Below are 9877 nucleotides of genomic sequence, written 5' to 3' on the forward strand. Positions count from 1 at the left end.
ATTTACCTCAAGGTTATCAACCTCAAGGTCAATACTCGAGTCAAGGTTATCAACCACCTCAAGGTCAGTCATATGTTCAAGGTATGGGAACTGTACCTTTCAATTATCAATCCTATCCTCAATCCAGTTATGGATCTCAGTATCCTCAACCTGTTACGGGTCAATACCCCGGAATGATAGTGTGGGATCCATCACAGGGTCAACAGGTGTTGCAGCCAAGTATACAGTTGGTACCTCAAGCTGGACAACCCGTAGTTTCTGGTCCACCCCAGCAACCGCAACCTGTCCAGTCAAATGTTCAAAATTCTGTAACTTCGGTAGTTACTCAGCCGCCAATTGCACCTAGTACTCCATCTCAAACGGCTGCTGCAACTACCGCTACATCTGCCGCACTTACTTCTGGAGTATCGACAGCTCCGGTTTCTACTGTCTCTGCAACCACTCCTCAGGCATCTTTACCGTTGTCTGGATCTACGATTCAAACCACGGTCCAGATGCCTACAGGTCAGCCTGGTATAAGTACGGTTGTCACTACTCAACCTCAATTTGTTCAACAACCATACCAGGGACAGTACCAACATGGGCAAGCTGTCCAACAGCCGGTTTACCAGTATCAACCGTATCCTGGGTACACTTATCAACAACCTCAACAACCCCAGTACGGTCCGGTTAATCCTGGTTTTCCAGGAGGATATAATATCCCTAATGCGATTCCTGTTCCTAGTTATCCTGGATATCCTCCTCCTGGGACTGGTCTTGTGACCCAGAGTTTTAGAGATCCTAACCGGCAATTACCATTTATTGCAACTTTGGATTTACCAGACTTGACGCGCCTAACGAATGATCCAATTCAATATCTTCCATTCTGGCCACCAATGCCAAATAAGTTGCCCAGTGATATACCCAAGTTCGAAGGTAAGTCTGGAGAGGATCCGTCCAATCATGTGATGACTTACCACCTCTGGTGTGCTTCAAATTCTATCTCGGATGATTCGATCCGCTTACGTCTTTTCCAGCGTACACTCATTGGTCTCGCGGCCAAGTGGTACATTGAGTTACCACGGGCCTCTTTTTACAATTTTAGCCAGTTAGCTACCTCGTTCTTAACTCACTTTCAGTTGCCGGTCAGATACGATAACGACACGGAGTTATTAACTTCACTAAAACAATCAACGTCCACGTATATTTCTGATCACATTCATGAGTGGAGACGTCGAAGAAGGTTAGTGAAAGTTTTTATTCCGGACCAAATCTTAGCTGAATGGTTTGTTAAATCATTATTACCGAAGATTACTGAAGATGTAGCTAAGGCCGGAGTAGTTACTGAGGAGCAAGTCATTGCTCAGGCGCAGTACCTTGACTTAGTTTATACTCAGTCGGGTACGTTACACGAGAAGATTCCAGATCTTCCAAAATCGAATCAAATCGCTGCTGCTCCTTCGGGATCTCATGCCGCTGATGGTATGATTGGCATCGTGAATACAAAGAGCAAGAAGAAATCTTCCAAGACTTCTACTACTCCTATAATCACTTTTCCTGATTCCCCGACAGGAGAGTCTTCTCCTGAACTTTCCGCCGATATTCACACTGTAGAGTCATCTACGGCCAAATCAAAAAACGGTGGAAAGAAGAAAGGAAAGAAGAAGGCTAAAGCAGACAAGGCTCCGAAGGAGAAAACGGAAAAGTCGGAAACCAATGACGAAAAGCGCAAACCTCGATATCCTTGTCTTATTTGTGAAGAGGATCATTTTACAAGAGATTTCCCTCATCGGGCCGAGGTTGTGAAAATAGTCAAAGGTTCTCCCACTCCTGTTGTGTTAAAAGATCCATTTCCAAAGCAGGAGAGTAAGATGATAGGTTCTTCCTCGACTGCCAGTGAAGAACCCATTTTGATGATGTCTCATGTGAGGATTGCGACTCGATCGCAAGATTATGGTAGTAAGAATCCTGTTGATGGTAAGGAAGCAGAATCTTCTCATTCTAATCCATCAACCTCAGCTCCTGGTTCCGATCCACTACAGATCGAAAAACCTAACCCCGACTTAGTAATCAAACCACCCGCCAAGGGTGTACTTCGAAGGTCTGCTTTCAATCCACATGCGAGAGCAGCCCAGAATTACAACATTGTTGAGGACTTAGTTGTTTCACCCTCAGCAATGTCGGCTTTAGAAGTGCTGCAATCATGCCCAGCACAACGAAAATTACTTTTGTCGGCTATCGGAGCTGTTGATGTTCAGGACCCGAATCTGATAATCTTCGATCTAGAAAATAGTACACCGCATCTACCCCATCAAATGGCTTTCCAAATTCCAGTGATAGTAAAAAACAGGCCTATTCATCGGACTGTGATTGATGAGGGAGCCTCTACGTGTATTATGTCGATTCAATGTTGGAGATCGCTTGGTTCTCCTTCGTTGAACCAATCCCCAACCATCCTTAAGGCCTTTGATGGCCGTGGGTTCCGTCCGTTTGGTATTCTACAGAATTGCCTATAGGGGTAGAAGGTAAAACCGTTAGTCTGGATGTGGAAGTGGTTGATGCCCCTCTAGACTACAACCTTCTTTTGGGTCGAAGTTGGTCATATGCTATGACAGCGGTCGTTTCATCGGTCTTCAAAGTAATAAAGTTTCCACATAACGGTAAGATCGTGACAATTGATCAGCTGACATACTTTTCATCCGACCCAGCCTCTTCAGAGAGTATCCAGCATGTCGGTAAGACGACAATCCCTTATAGGGACGTTGGCGTAGGTTTAGTTAAAGATTCTGGTTTACTGGGAACTTTTCCTTTCCCTCCAATCAACGCAGACCCTTCATTTGCATCAATTCATATGATTACATCAGACAACATTATTTATGATGATCCTTGGATTGTCCCATCTGAATCTGAGATAGACTCATTCGGTGATGCTATGCCTTTGAGTCCATATGAAATTGCTTATGAAGCCGTCATGTCTTTTACCGACTCGCGTTCAACCCAAATCGACCAAATGAATGTGGTCAGTGAAGAATCACTTTTCACATCAACCTTAGAACGGATAGCGTTTCCCGAAGTCATGTCATCTGAAAAGAAACTTTGCGAAATCCTAAGTGTAGACGATCTACCATGGGAAGATCTTCATCATAGATCTTCGTTTTTACCTAAGGATGATGCTTTTGAAAATGATTTTTCATCTATCTTTACCACTGAATATGTCAAAGACGCTCAGAATCCAACGAAACATTCTGATTCAGAGTTGAATTTAGGGAATATTTCTCGCACTATTCCCATTGACATTTCAGTGAAGCCCCGAATTGAGGAAAACATTCATATAGGTGCCTCATGTACAGAAGATGAAATCAAAACTTACAAGGCCCTATTCCAAGAATTCTGCGATGTGTTTGCCTGGTCTTACGAGGAAATGCCGGGAATCGATCCTGCCATTTTTGTTCATGAAATAAAGACCTACCCGGACGCTAAACCCGTCCGGCAACGGTTGCGTCAGATTCACCCTCGGAAAGCGGCTGCGATTAAAGCAGAAGTCGAGAAGCTGTTGAAAGCAGGTTTCATTTATCCAATCCCGTTAACGGATTGGGTATCGAATATTGTTCCGGTCAACAAGAAACAAGGAACAATAAGAATCTGTATCGACTATAGGGATATAAATCGAGCTTGTCCAAAGGACAACTATCCTACGCCTTATATCGATCAAATTATTGATGATTGTGCCGGAAGTGAAATGTTTTCCTTCATGGATGGTTTTTCGGGCTATAATCAAATCAATATTCTACCTGCCGACCAACCAAAAACGGCATTCATTTGTCCATGGGGGACATTTGCTTACTGCAAATTACCTTTTGGGCTTAAGAATGCCGGGGCCACTTTTCAACGGGCGATGTCTTACGCATTTCATGACATCAAGCACATTGTGCAACAATACCTCGATGATTTTCCTGCTCATTCTTTACATCGAGCTGATCACCTTGTCCATTTACGAGCAATCTTTATGAGGTGTAGGCATTATCGTATTCGGTTGAATCCCCACAAGTGTGTGTTCTGTATAGAGACGGGTCGATTGCTGGGATTTGTTGTTTCAAAAGCCGGCATTCGCGTCGATCCCTCGAAGGTCGAAGCTATCATCAAATTGCCTCCTCCTTCGAGTTTGCGCCAACTCCAAAGTTTGCAAGGGAAAGCGAACTTTTTACGCCGATTCATTCCAAATTACGCCGAGGTCACTAAAGGTTTTACACGGTTGTTGAAACAGAACGCTCAATTCTTTTGGGACGAGATTGCCCAACAATATTTTGATGCACTTAAGCACGCGTTGACCCATGCACCGTTGTTGCATCCTCCCAACTACAACCAGGACTACTTCTTATACCTCGCAGCTTCGCATTCCACCATTGGAATGGTGTTAGTTCAAGAAGATGAATTCAGAGCGGAACATGTGATATATTATCTTAGTAGGACATTAAACCCCACTGAGCTAAAATATTCGCATGTGGAGAAATTGGCCCTGGCAGCCGTTCAAGCTGTCCAGCGTTTTCGTCACTACATTCTTCTCCGTAAAACTACAGTTATTTCGGATTGCAACCCTATGATTTATATTTTGACAAAACAACTGCTAGGGGGCAAGTACTCTAAATGGATCGTTATCCTGCAAGAGTTCGACTTGGATTTTGAGAAGTCCAAGTCTAAGAAATCCTTAGTTTTTGCGGAATTGATGTGTGATTTCCCGCGTGCTGACACAGAAACTGTGGCAGAGGAGTCCATTGCGGACGAATCTTTGTTTCTTATCAGTACTTTAGATCTGTGGTACGGGGATATAATCATCTATCTCCAAACCCAAACCTTTCGGCCTGAAGCTTCAAAGTCGGAACGTCGAAAAATTCGGTTTCAATCCCAGCAATACAAGATTATTGGAGATACACTTTATCGCCGGGGGGCAGACTTAGTTTTTCGACGTTGTTTAACTCACGAAGAGGCTGAGAGGGTTTTGAATGATTGTCACTCTGGAGCATGTGGCGGTCATATGTCTGGGTATGCCACAGCTCAGAAGGTGTTGCGCGCTGGCTATCTCTGGCCATCCATGTTTAAAGATTGTATCATTGCGGTCCGAAAATGCCACAACTGTCAAGTGTTTGATCGCAAGATGCGCGCACCACCTGCTCCTCTCCGCCCTATAATTTTCGTTGGTCCTTTCGCCAAATGGGGTATCGATTTTATTACTTGTAACCCTCACTCGGCCGGGGGGCATGCGTATATCATCCTCGCGGTTGATTATTTTACTAAATGGGTCGAGGCGATGCCTACATTCGACGCAAGCGGCAAAACAGCTGCAGTTTTCGTATTCAATCACATTATAACTAGGTTTGGTGTCCCACAAGCAATCATCACTGACCATGGGAGCCATTTTCGAAACATCATGATGACTGAGCTTACAAGCCAGCTTGGTTTGCGCCACGATAGCTCTACTCCTTATTATCCGCAAGCCAACGGTTTGGTTGAGTCTATCAACAAAGTTTTGGTTATCATGATCCGAAGAATCATTGGTATTCATCGGTCGAATTGGCACAACATGTTATTTTCAGCGCTATGGGCATACCGAACTTCAGTGAAAACTTCAACAGGTTTCACTCCTTTCCAGCTAGTTTATGGCTTGGAAGCTGTGTTACCCATTGAATGCGAAATCCCATCACTTCAAATGGCTGTCGAATTACTCCCAGCTACTTCCGAAGAGGAGAAATGTTTATTATACTTAGCTCAATTAGATGAGACTCGACGTGACGCTGCATTGGCAATCGAGACTCACGCGAAGCGAATGAAAGCTCAGTATGATAGAAATGTGACCCCTCGGAGTTTTTCGGAGGGAGACCTAGTGCTGTTATATGATCAAGCTAACGATAAGCTAGGTGCTGGAAAATTCGTTCCTATGTGGCATGGACCCTACATTGTAAAGCGAAAGCTAGCAAAAGGGGCCTATGAGCTGGTAGATTTTGATGGGGACTCTTTGGGTAAACCCAGAAATGGACTTTACCTAAAGAGGTATTATGCTTAAATGGTGGGTATGGAGAATTTTAGTTAGGTTAGGTTTTCTTTCTAGCTAGTATGTTTGTTAGTTTAGATAGTGTGCTTAGCTTAGAAAGTGTGTTTTTCGTCGTTATTCTGGCTTATCTTGGTTTTACTCTTGATATTGCAGATGTCGACGCCTCTCCAAACGTACATTGGATTTGCCGATGGTGCTTGTCGTAGTACACGGAATATCTCTTCCGCAGCTTGGGTTATCTATTCGCCCTCTGACGAGTTAGTTTCTATGCATGGGGTGAGCCTCGGTCAAACGACGAACAACATTGCAGAATACAGTGCAGTGGTTGAATTATTGTCTGAATCTATTTCATTTGGAATTCGACGTTTGATAGTGAGGTTAGATTCTGAACTCGTTGTATTACAGCTTAATAGAGTATATGCCATTAGAAATCCTGTGTTATTAAGGTTGTTTTTGAGAGTGCGTCTCTTGGAACGTGAATTTGATTACATTGAATATCAGCATATTCCAAGGTCTTTAAATACATTAGCAGATGCAATTGCTTCTCGAATGTTGGACAGAAATTTACGATAATCATGCAAGTAAATTTAAAAAACATTTCATCACATATGTTAAACAAGATGAGTCGGTAATAATGACATATATATAGACAGAAGTGTGTCAAAAATATACATCGTCTTCGATCATAAGTTGAAAAACACCTTATGATCGGCAAAAATGATAAGTACAAAAAGCCAAAATGTCATATGTGTCTACAAAAGTGACTAGTCAATCACTGGTGGTGCTCTCTATACGAGACCACTGCCCGCGCTACCCTACACAAGAACCTCCTAAAAGGTCCTAGGACTGCAACCACATAGCGCTGAAGTCGAATGGGAATATCATCTATGGTGGTCTCTGGTATATCCGCCGTCAGACGCTCTAGATCCTGTTCCAGCTCGGCTAAGGTCTCTGCGGCCGTATCCTATGGGGCTGGTGCTGGTACAGCTGGTACTCTCCTCTCAAAAGCCCGGAGGTTGGCTGGACGCCGTGGACCTACATCTGCATTTTGAAAATTTGTGCTGTCAGTTTTGAGGCGATATATAAAAACAAAAAAAATACATAATTTGAAAACTCGTGAAAAATGAAATACCTCTGTCGTCCCACTGTTCTCCCTGTGGAAGAACCATGTCCGGATCGTTCCGAAAATCCATTCTGGCATAAGGAAAGTCCTGAATAGCAAAGACCTGGCTCTCTAGCCAGTGAAAGTAACCATCAGGAAATCGAACAACTGCTGCGCCCTCATCAGGATGTCGGGCCATTACTGCAACCCATATCGTCAACTTAGGCTCCCGAGGCGCCCCAACTGGAACTGTAAGATGCTGGGGAACCAGCATTGGAACTCTCTCTAGGGCAAAGCTCACGACTAAAGGCCCATATCCAAAGGTCTTCAGTTGTCCTCTCTTTGCCCTGGTTAGTTGGCCCTTCAAATTAGCCAACACAGCATCGCACCAGTTGAAAATGGTGCCATGGAAGCAATCTATAGCCATCCGCATTTGGGACCCAGTGGCTTGGTGCAAAGCGGCTGCGCCGCAAAGTCTGGTAATAGTAAAGGCTATCACCATAAGTTCAGGTCAGGATATGTACTTGATTTCTATCCCATTCTCATGGTTTTGGTTGTTGCACCACTCTAGCCGGAGACTAGCAAGGGATTGGCCACCCGGCCTAGTCCCGAATAGAGAAAGTTGCTCGCCCCTGTTAGGCAAGCCAGTGAGAAAATATATGTCGGAGGGCTCTATCTCGAGCTGGTGCTCTCCGATGTAGAAACATTGCTCCTGAATGTTCCACCTTTCAACTAGCCACTCAAGAAATGGCACCTGGCCCCTCATGCCAGGTATGGCCCAGTATTTGTACAGTCCGCATGCTTTTAATGCATCAATGGAAGGTTGATGACCTATCACGGCCAAATCAACATCCTCGTGCTCTCTTTCACGCCAATCAAGCATGGTGTGCTCCCTGCACATCATAAAACATCAGTTAGGATCCATAAAATTTAAAAATTTTGGTCTATTTTGAAGGTATGAGGGTTTCAATTTGTGTTTTGCGGGGTACGCACCCCAGCCTTTAGGGACAGAGCGTCCGGACATAGCTTCCCTTAAGGCCGGGTGGGTACACCCCGTAATTTTCCCATTGAAAAAATACCGGGGTACGCAGGTCAGCAGTGCATGACCTGCGTACCCCGAAGTGCGCATCTTGAAACCCCAAGACCCCCAAAAAATCAAATAAAAGCTTAAAAATGAATTCTAAACAGATGGACATCAAGAGAGGGGTGTTGTAGAATACCTGGTGAAATGACGTTCGATTCTGACGGTCGGATTCTCCGCAATCTCCACGGGAAGTTTCTTGTCAAAAGCCCTTTTCTCAACCTCAACAGTAAAATGGTAAAAATGACATGGTAAAAAGTATTTTTATAGGTTTTTTGGATGAATGAATGCTAGATTTGTTTATTTTTCACCATGAAAGGACATTTTCGATGTATTTTTGCCCATCTTAAATAGGTATGAGTAATGTGTTGTTTCTGTGCAGGACAAAGGGACTTTAGGGTAAATTATCATTTTTCACGTCAGAGTCATCTTTTAAGCTCTTTTCTGACTCCTAAAACATGAAAAGATCGCCGAGTGTTTCTTTTACACTCGTTAAAACGGAATTAAAAGACGGTCCCCTTATAGCTCTTTTCAGACCGTAAAATCAGGAAAATATTGCCAGGTTTCTGTCGTTTCAAACTCGATACAGAAATAAAACGATGTGTCCTTGATCGCTTTTTACCTTTCAGGTCAGAGACACTAATCATGAAAGTACTCCTTGGTCACAAGATCAAGCGGTTCTCCCAAGTATTATTTTATACTTTTTCGGGCTTGGGGGACACAAATTTACGAAAAAGTTCAACCTGGAGTCTTCTTAAGTTTTTCAGACTCTCTAAAATTGAAAAACGCCGAGTTTCTCCTATGCTGGGCTCGTTAAAATTTCACAGTAAAGGACCTGTTCAATTACAAACAGGAACGAACGACTCCTTCCTAGGGTTCGAATCAAAACTAGGTTGGACTCATCCGAAGGATGAGCTTATAATCAAGCATATGTTATCCTCCTCAAGCTTGTTAAAAATAAAGAGGTACTTGCCAGAAATGGTGGGGGAAAAGAGAGAAGAATGAGCCTATTTGTTATCTTTTGTCTCAGAAGAAACTTATTACCACTCTTGGACACGACACTTTTCATTCACCTGGGTTGGGAAATCCTTTACCTCACAGTTGATCAAACCACATTGAAATTCTTCAGCCGGGTTCCAGAGATTAACTTTGAGTCATTCGTCACCAAGCCATCTGTTGTGTCGTTATGTGTTCAAGAGGTCTGCAAGCAAAACTTTCATCTGCAAAATACTTGTCATCCATTTGACCATCCCTGAGTCAGTCCTTACAGCAACATTTCTTCAAACTTGAACAATGATTTCGTGTTGTGGGCTTGCCTGCAATGGGTCGCTTTCTATCGACATCAGCACATTATCTAAAAAGATGACTTAGAAATCGTCAGTACCTTGAAGTCTGCATGCATCAATGGCAGGTTTCTCGCCTTTGACGTCAGTTTACATCATTGACTTTCGATCGAAGGATTCCGTGAAATGTTCAACATCAACTCATTCATTCACATCTCATGGATTGTACTGGGTACTTTGAGAACCATTGACATTACTGGTGGTCTCTCTCACACTTGTTAACAGTTTACATCATCGACTGGTAATCAAGTGGTTTCTACCATGTTCGACATCAACTCATTTATTTGCATGGCTAGAATCGTACCAATTCGGGAAGTAGAAATCAA

This window comes from Pinus tabuliformis, chromosome 6, assembly GCF_031772625.1.
Source record: "Pinus tabuliformis cultivar Carrire ecotype Pingquan chromosome 6, CPIR1, whole genome shotgun sequence".
Lineage (NCBI taxonomy): Eukaryota > Viridiplantae > Streptophyta > Pinopsida > Pinales > Pinaceae > Pinus > Pinus tabuliformis.